Source organism: Notamacropus eugenii, chromosome 1, assembly GCF_028372415.1.
Source record: "Notamacropus eugenii isolate mMacEug1 chromosome 1, mMacEug1.pri_v2, whole genome shotgun sequence".
Classification (NCBI taxonomy): domain Eukaryota; kingdom Metazoa; phylum Chordata; class Mammalia; order Diprotodontia; family Macropodidae; genus Notamacropus; species Notamacropus eugenii.
In genome coordinates, this window is record NC_092872.1 from 247641262 (window position 1) to 247651359 (window position 10098).

At 37.6% G+C, this 10098-nt stretch overlaps 1 pseudogene; it reads right to left on the reverse strand.

The window, feature by feature from the left end:
- Positions 1–610: 610 nt before the first annotated feature.
- On the reverse strand, positions 611–1536 carry LOC140524956 (olfactory receptor 13A1-like; annotated as a pseudogene).
- Between the last annotated feature and the right edge of the window lie 8562 nt (positions 1537–10098).

The window sequence follows — 10098 nt, forward strand, 5'->3', positions numbered from 1 at the left end:
AATGGTGAGGGGAGCCTTGGTGCTTTGCTTTGGTACTGTGAGTGTTACTTACTACACATTTTTAAATTTATTTGTGGAGTTACTTTGATATGAAATGGTGATGTTATATGTAATTAGAGATGTTAGTGAATTGTGATCCATACTTTTAGAAGGATTATATTTAATTAAATGACTTCACCTTAATCTACTCTTTTATATATTCTATGCAGGTTTCATGACCAGAAAACATTGTCTCTTATTTTGCCCCCAACTCTGTCTGTGCGTCTATATATCATTCTCTCTATCTCTCTTATAATTTATCATTTCTAAAAGATCAAAAGGAAGAGAGATCATCCGCCATATGATTCTGCTTTACTAGACAATTAAATTGCCATGCAGACCCATTACATCTGCATTTCCACTCAAAATTGATCAGAGGGCTCTATAAACTACACATTTATGAGTGAAAGAAAAATTTATCACTCATACTCTTGAATCTGAGATTAGAGAGTAAAAAAAAAGTCTTGTAGATAGTAGAAAATCAATCAAAGTCTTAGAACTTTCTTTCGTTAGTATAAAAACACACCTGTCCAAATCAATCCAATGAAGAAATGTTTAAATTTGTAAACCTTCACTTTCTAAATTGAGGAACTTTTCTGAGGGCTTCCCTGACATCTTTGTTCCTCAAAGTGTAGATGAGAGGGTTTAGGTGGGGCTAACTGCTGTGTACAACACAGCCACCACCTTTGCACTTTCAGGAGAATAGCTGGAGATGGGACTTACATAGGCATAAAACACAGTGCAGTAATACATGGTGACCACAATCAGGTGGGAGGAGCAGGTAGAGAATGCTCTCTTCTTGCCCTCTCTGGTCCGGATTTTCATGATGCTGGAGATGATAAAGCAGTAAGACACTATGGTTAGAAGGAAATTCAGACCTGAGAAGAAGACATCAGCAAGGACTGCCATGATATCATTCAAGTATGTTGAGGTGCAAGAAAGAAGCAACACAGGGGGGATTTCACAGAAGAATTGATTAATGATGTTGGGGCCACAGAAAGATAATCGAATCATAAGCCCAGTATTGATGGTGGTTTAAGTCCACAGATACTCCATACTCCAACTGCCAGAAGGACATAAATCTTCTTGTTCATCTTGGTGCTGTAATGAAGGGGGTGGCAGATGGCCACATACCTGTCATAAGCCATGGCTGTGAAAAGTAGGAGCTCACCAGATACAGACCAAGGGAGGAAGTATACTTCGGGCATGCATCCACCATAGGAGATGGTCTTCTTTTCTGAAACCAGGTTTTCCAACACCTTGGGGAGAACAGAGGTGGTGCACATGATGTCTAACATAGACAAGTTGACTAGGAAAAAATATATAGGGGTGTGAAGAACAGAGCTCCAAATTACCAGCACAATGATTAGGATATTCCCAGTGAGTGCAGCTGTATATAAGGAAAAGAGTCCCAAAGAGGAAGATCCTTAGTGGAGCACTATCTGAGAAACCTTGAAGGATGAACTCAGTCACCTGCGTCTGGTTATTCAGCAACATCCTGTTCAGAGCAGAATTTTCCCCACTTTTTCTCTTGTTCTGTTCCAATGTCAGTTGAAATATTCACATCATTCTCTGATTCTCTTTCCCAACTTGCTGAGTTTTATGACAAAATAATTTTTTAAATTAATCTATGGACAACACATGGGAAAAATCCAAGTGATCCAACAATTATTACGTAGTACAGAGAGAGAAAAAGAAAGAAAGAAAGAAAGAAAGAAAGAAAGAAAGAAAGAAAGAAAGAAAGAAAGAAAGAAAGAAAGAAAGAAAGAAAGAAAGAAAGAAAGAAAGAAAGGAAGGAAGGAAGGAAGGAAGGAAGGAAGGAAGGAAGGAAGGAAGGAAGGAAGGAAGGAAGGAAGGAAGGAAGGGAGGGAGGGAGGGAGGAAGGGAGGGAGGGAGGGAGGGAGGGAGGGAGGGAGGAAGGAAGGAAGGAAGGAAGGAAGGAAGGAAGGAAGGAAGGAAGGAAGAGAAAGAGAGAGGCAATTAGTGTTAAGAGACTTGCTCAGGGTCAAACAGCTACTAAGGGTCAAGTGTTTCAGGCTGGATTTGAACTCAAGTTCTCCTGTGTCCATGCCCTGTGCTCTATCCACCATGCCACCCAGCTGGCCCTTTAACTGTTCAAAATATTGTCTCTTTTACTATGATTTTTCCATCCTTCATTTCTGGTGAAATGTTGATTCATGTTTATCATCCATGTTATCTTTCTCACCTTTGTTTTATTTTACCTAGAGTATGTAGGAAAAGTCACATGTGAGGAGCAGACATGTAAAGAATTTGGAACAATATACTTGTCCAACATTTTTGTCCAAAAATAAAAACTCAAGTATTCTGTCAGCTTGGCAGTTTTCCAAACAACATATTTAATATTGTATTTTCCTTATAGAAATATATATGAATATTTGGGTCTTCACTCTTTACTATCTTTTGGGTTTAATTTATTAATATGCTAAGTAAGAGTTAACCTGAAACATAATGTGATATGCCCTACATGACCAGTCTTGGAGTGAGGAAGAAGTTAATTCAGGTCCTGAGTCTAATATATTCTATCTATGGAACTACAGGCAAATCTCTTTACCTCTCACTATCTGAGGCTACTGTCTAAGACTAAAGGTTACATACAAGTTCCAGAATTCTGTCAGTGGAAAGAGATTTTATGCCTTAAATGTAAAATATCCACCTTGAGCATATATCAAAGAAATAAGACCTCCAAACTCAAACATGGAAGCAAAGACTTTTCCAGGCACCCATCCCAGGGAAGATATCCAGAGAAATGCTGATGTATTGAGATCTTTTATTACCTCTAAATAAAATAGTTTTGGGGGTAGAGCCAAGGTAGCAGAGTAGAAAGACACACATACACTAGCTCTTCCCCCACAGCCCATAAAATACCTGTAAAGAAAGACTCTCAAGAAACTCTAGAGAAGCAGAAGCCACAGAACAATGGAGTGGAGGAGATTTCTAGCCCAGAATAACCTGAAAAACTGATGGGAAAGGTCTGTCACACCAGACACAGAGCAGAGCCCAGCTCAGTCTTGACCACACGGCACCAGGAGGAGCAGGACCAAGCAGGCTTCAGGGACAGAATCTCCAGTAGCAGCTCGAATCATTCAACCCACAGGTGCAAAATGTCAGTGAGAGGGCTATTTTAGCTGGCAGAGAAGGGAGCAGGAGGTCCCCATAACTCAGGAATCCACTGGCAGCTGTGGAGGCAGCAGAGAACCAAGGCTCCCAAGGCAGGCAGCAGCCCACATCCATTGCTGAAGGCCTCAGCATACAGCTTCTGAGGGAACTGAGCCCTGTGTGGAGGTCCTGCCCCGACCTGAGCAGCTGATCTTAAGCTCACACTGAATAGCGGCCCTGCCCCCACCTAAAGCCCCGGGGGATTGGAGCAGCTCATCTGAATCTCAGCCCCCAGTGCTGGCTTGGTGAAACTAGAGGCAAGGTGGGTGTGGGCAGGAAACTCAGAAGTCAAGTAACTGGCTGGGAAAATGCCTCAAAAAAGGAAAAAATATAAGACCATAGAAGGTTACTTTCTTGGTGAACAAGTGTCTCCTCCCATCCTTGCAAATGAGGAGAAACAAGGCATACTGTCAGAGGAAGTCGAGGATCCTGCCTCCAGGGCCTCCAAAGGGAACTTAAACTGGGCTCAGGCAATAGAAGAGCTTGAAAAGCGAGGTAGCAGCTTGCTAAAGGAGAACCAAAAAAATGCTGTGGAACATAACACCTTTAAAATCAGGCTAACTCAATTGGAAAAAGAGGACTAAAAAGCCAATGAGAAGGAGGAGGCTTTAAAAGGCAGAATTAGCCAAATGGAGGAGAAGGTTCAAAAACTCACTGAACAAAATAGTTTGTTGAAAGAGATAATTGAGTTCATGGAAATGAATGACTATGAGATAAACCAAGCAGTTAAAAAACAAAACGAAAAGTCTGAAAAAATAGAAGATAAAGTGAAACATCTCATTGGAAAAACAACTGACATGGAAAATAGATCTAGGAGAAACAATTTAAAAATTATGGGACTACCTGAAAGCCATGATCAAAAAAGGAGCCTAGACATTGTCTTCCATGAAATTATCAAGGAAAACTGTCTTGACACTATAGAACCAAAGGGCAAAATAAATATTGAAAGAATCCACTGAACACCTCCTGAAAGAGACCCGAAGAGAGAAACTCCTAGAAATATTTTGGCCAAATTTCAGAGTTCCCAGATCAAGAAGAAAATACTGCAAGCAGCTAGAAAGAAACAACTTGAGCATTGCGGAAATACAATCAGGATAACACAGGATCTGGCAGCGTCAACATTAAGGGATCAAAGGGCTTGAAATAGGATATTCCAGGACTCAAAGGAACTGGGATTAAAACCAAGAATCACCTAATCAGCAAAACTGGGTAAAATACTTCAAGGGAATAAATGGTCACTCAATGATGTAGAGGACTTTCTAGCATTCATATTGATGAAAAGACCAGAACTGTGTGGAAAACTTGACTTTGAAACACAAGAATCAAGAAAAGCATGAAAAGGTAAACAGGAAAGAGAAATCATAAAAGACTTTCTAAAGCTGAACTGTTTATATTCCTACATGGAATGAAAATATTTATAACTCTTGAATCTTTTCTCAGTATTTGGGTAGGTGGAGGGATTGTACATACATACACATATACAGACAGAGAGTACAGGTTGTGTTGAATCAGAAGAAATGATATCCACACGCACAAAAAAATAAAATAAATACTAAAGGGTGAGGGAGTAAAATACCGGGAGGAGAAAGGGAGAATGAAATGGGGCAGACTATAACTCATAAAAGAGATAAAAAAAATCTCTTTCAATAAAGGAGAAAAAGGAGAAGGGAAGAGGGGAGAAGTGAAGCTACTCTCTCTACATATGGCTGAAGGAGGGAATGACATGCTCACTAAATTTTGTATGAAAATCTATCTTACACTACAGGAAAGTAGGGGAGGAAGTGACAAGTGGGGTGAAGGGAATAATAGAAGAGACGGCAAATGGGAGAAAGGAGTAACTAGAAATAAACACTTTGTGGTAGGGACAAGATCAAATGAGGGAATAAAACAAATAAGGGGGGACAGAGTAGAATAGAGGACAATATAGTTAATATTACACATGATTATTATGGAAGTCTTTTGCAAAATGGTACATATTTAGTCTGTATTGAATTGCTTGCCTTCTCAGTGGGAATAGATAGAGAGGGAGGGAGGGAGAGAAGTTGGAATTAAAAGTATTAGAAACAAAAGTTGAGAATTTTTATTGCTTATAATCGGGAAATAAGAAACACAGGGAATGGGGTATAAAAATTTATCTTGCCCTACAAGAAAAGAGAAAACATGGGGATAAGGGAAGGGTGGGGTGTGATAGAAGGGAGGGTACATTGAAGCAAGGGGTAATCGGAACTCAAAATATTAGAAAGTGGGGGGAGGGGAGAGATGGGGAGAAAAAATGGACATGTTACAAAATGATGTAAAAGCAATTAGTAGTAGAACAATTGACTGAATTAATTACTGAAAATAAATCAAAGGCATCTTTAGCTTGGGGAAAAGAATTTTAGTTTAAATTTCCTAGAGGATAGTAACCTCGGGCAAAATTTAGCATGGATAGAAAAGTTAAGGTTTTAATGGTAAATTTGATTTTATGATTATTATTTAATCAGGAACTAGAACATGTACAGAAAAGCATGTAAGCCACTTAATACTTGCCTCAAAAGATGTTCCTTAGCCAAAGTGAAATTATAGTCATATTTGAAATCTGGCTATTGGAACTTGCTATTTTAAGATGCTATGGGACTATTAAGTGACTGTTCTTCTGAGTCTAACTACAGGTATGGATAGCAAGAAAAGCGGTCTGAGCCTCCAATCCATGATGGCAGTAAGCCTATGAGATGCCAGTATGAACTGCAAAAGGTGATGTGCAAAAGAGAAGGGTGGGAGAGCAGCTGTTAAGCCTGGGCTGAATTAGGATTCTCCTGACTCAGTTTCCTTACTGATACCTGGCAGACTTTAAGCCTGACTGAATGCATGTTGACAATCTACTCCTACATGAAATTGACATGAAGTTGGGGAGATATTGGTTCCCTGCAATATCCTTACAAATAGTGGTAATTTCCTATAGTCAAAAGGTTTGTAAGTTTAGTACCAGATCTATCAAATTATAGATTGTTGGCAGAGGAACATCTGAGGTTAAGCCTAAAATTAAACTATTAGGCTTAGGACTTTAAACCAACGACAATAAGTTAGGGTCTTTTAATTCTTAGTAATACTGTGGAGACAATTAGGTCAAGGGCTTCTGTTAGCACACATAAATATTATTTGTGTCTCAGTTGGTTAATGTTTAAAAAAATTCTTTTGTCATCTATATTGTAAATGCTTTACAAAGAAGTATCACCTGACCAAAAGTTGGAATTGTTTTATGTGATATGAATTGTGTTAAAAATGAAAAATTAAAAAAAAATAATGAAAATAAATAAATAAATAAAATAGTTTCTAACTTATGCAAGCATTCTTTGCAGTCTGAGAATGAATTTTTTAAATGCTATCTAGTGTGGAATTTTCTGAAAAGATTTTGAAGTCTAAAAACCTATTTTCTCCTACAAATACTCAGACAACTCAGGTACTGTCTCTTCTTTTACAGAAACTACATTTCCATTCCCAAGATGGTTCAGTCTTATTGAAGGTTTTAGGATTCCCTTTATCTCTTAAGATTTTTGGCTTGATTGATTACTCATAAACCACACCATATGTATTTTACTTTCCCCAGTCATCTTATAGGTGATCATAGCTTAGCTGAAGAAATTACCCAATGTAATTAACTTAACTTTATTTGCTGCCAAGCATTTCAATTTACTCATTCTTTTTTTTTTTTTTTTTTTGAGGGGCACTGTCTTTTGGCTTGTATCTATCAAGATACTAGTCCAATACCCGCAAGGCTTAGGATTAAAAGACCTCAGTTTGAAAGTTGTGGCTGATTCTTAGAAGTCATGTGATCCTGGCATCTCTGAGCCTTAGATTCCTCTTCTGTAAAATGGAGTTTGGGCTTAATGCCCTCTAAAGTCTTTTCCAGGACTAAATCTATAATCCTGGGCAAATGGAAAATATGGGAAGGATATTATTTGTACTACCAACCTCAAAGATCATTTTTTTTATTCTGCCATCCATAGAACAGAGAGCGGTGGGATAAAAATCGCTGTACCTGAAGTCAAAGAACCTTATTTTTAAACTCTAGATCTGCTTTTACCTGCTTGTGTTACCTTGAGCAAGTCATCCATATCTCCAGTCTACTTAAAAAACAAAGCAGAATTTTGATTTAATTTTCTTGCATTTTCTAATAGCTTCTTATTTCAAGAAGCAGGCATTTTTTTTGTCCCAAGAGCTTACATTTAAATCTTCCCCTGATAAGGCATCTTGCTAAGCATGCCCCAATGAAGTCCTTATTATTATTTCTTAATATAAATTGTTTGTTCCTTAATCATGTTCAAGCTTTCCAAGTAATACTCTTTTTATCAGCTAAGTCACTGGCATAATATATACCTTTTAGAATCGTAGGATACTATATTGAGACATGGAGGAGAGCTTAGATATCTTTCAGACAAACTCTCTTATTTAATAGCAAAAGAAATGGAGACCCAGTGATGCTTCAGTAACTCATCTAAGGTCATACAGTAAATAAGTGAAAGAGACATGATTTTAACCTGAGTCTTTAAGCTCCAAATAGAATTACTTTCCCTCATATTAATTAATTTTTTCTTGTTTCAACATGTATCATTCATATAGTACTGTCCTTACCTGCTAACAATCCTCCCCCACTTCCAATTGCTTACACATTATGCTTCATCTATGTATTCTTTTCTTAGATTCTAATAGGTTATAATACCTTTATAGCATGTATACCTCTGGCTATTCCTCTTATGTCTTGACTTACTGCCGATCATTTCAAGTTGATGCATTTATTTGTTTTGATTTTTAGCATTATGTTCTCTGAAGTGCATTATTGACTATATGTCACACTTATTCAGTAAGTACCTGAACTACTTTATCTTCTCTGTTTCTTCCACCCTTTCTCATTGGTGCCATCATTTCTCTTCATGGTTTACCCTTCATTAAATCAAGAATGTCTACTAGTCTTCTTCATTCACGACCTTTTACTTTTCATACTTCCATTTGTCAAAAAAAAATGGTTTTTGAAACAAAGACTTCTGATATTTTGCCTATGAATCAGTGCATTTTCATTTGAATTTGTAATGTTAATATACTTCAGCAAACATTTCTTCACAAAGAAGTGCTAAATTTTACTTCAATTATGTATCCTTTCACATGGTCATGGATCATTAACGTGAGAAACTGTGACCTGATATTAATGGAAGAATATCGTTATATTGCTGAAAAGCCATTGAAAAACTGCATGTAGCCATTCAGTGATTTAAGGACCAAGTGTCCCAAAAGAATTAATTACAGAAAGTTGTCACTGGGCTCTGTTTAACTGGGGACTAATGAGGTTATTTGTGCAAAGGACACTTGATATACCCTCTAAGGATTCCTGCTTTCATAAATGACCATTCTTATTCCATTGATCTGTACATCTAGAGCTGTATTTCTCTGCCTAATAGTCTTATATTTAATTTTGTACAGTAGTTATTGCACATTGATTTTGAATTGTCATTATTATACATTTATCATTTACAACTTGATAACTTGATAAAGCATAAGTTCCATGAGGACAGGCATTATATCAAAATTGTTTCCTTTTTCTCCAATTATGTAGCATATGGCAGTTGCATAATCAGTAGCTACTATTTCTGATCGGCCCCAAGTTGTGTCTATTCTGCACTAGTGACAACCAGACTGGTAGAAGGAGAAAGGCCCATAACAAAGACCAGTTTGGATGTCAATAAAGTCTAAAGACAATGAAGGCAAAAACCCAATGTTTAGGGCAGCAGCATAAAACACTACGTGGGATCCAGTGTGGTATTAGGAAGCTAAGCTCAGAAGTAAGAGGAAGACCCTAGACATGGTCATCCTGGGATATCTCTGAAGGTCATGATGGGAGTCCACCAAGTGAATAACCATTAAGCCCACAATGGAAGTATGCACACAAGCAGAGCCTAATGTAAGGAAGGTCCTGGAGACCTGTGAGAAGACAGTCTCTAGACGCATTCACACAGTCCTTTGAAGGAGGTAAGAGTAACTGGGCTGATGAGAAATAAATCAAGGAAAACTCCAAATTCCAAGAAGAAATTCCTTGATTTGAGAGGCATCTGAGGTGGGAGTAGGGGTAAATTCTAAAAAGGAATGCAACCTCGTAAAAAAAAAAAACTTAGGTCACGCATTTGAGAAAAGAAACAAACAAAAAGATACCCTAGTCACAGGATTGCAAAAATTCTTGGGAGAGAAAATAAGAAAGAAAAGAATGGAATAAGCAAGATGGAAAGAATTTTAAGGAGAATGTCAAACTTAGAATAGATGGTAGAAAACTGCGCCCAAGACCTAAATGCCCTAAAAATTAGAATAGGACAAACAGGTGAACTATTCTCCAACATGGTGTGGCTAGGTGGTGCGGTGCATAGAGAGTTAGGCCTGGTCAGGAAGACCTGAGTTTAAATGTGGCCTCAGATATTTTTTAACTGTGTGACCCTGGGCAAGTCATTCAATTCTGTTTGCCTCAGTTACCTCATCTGCAAAATGAGTTGGGGAAGAAAATGCCAAACCATTTCAGTATCTTTACCAAGAAAACCCTAAATACCATTCAGAAAGAATTGGACATGATTGAAAAAAAATAGCTAGACATAAATAATGATAAGTTTTCCAACAATGATGCAATATGGGAACAAACAAAATGTTAAAACACAAAATAAGGATGAGGAAGTGGAGGAGGAAAAAAGCCTGTCTAAAAATCATGAGCAAAAAAAAAAATCTGGAAATCATATTTCAAAAACTTGTGAATGAAAACTGTCCATGTTTTTACTTCCAAACACTCTTGTTGAAAAGACCTTAGCTGAACAGAAAATTTTACTTTCAAATACAAGAATCAAGAGAAACATGAAATGGTAATGGGAAAGA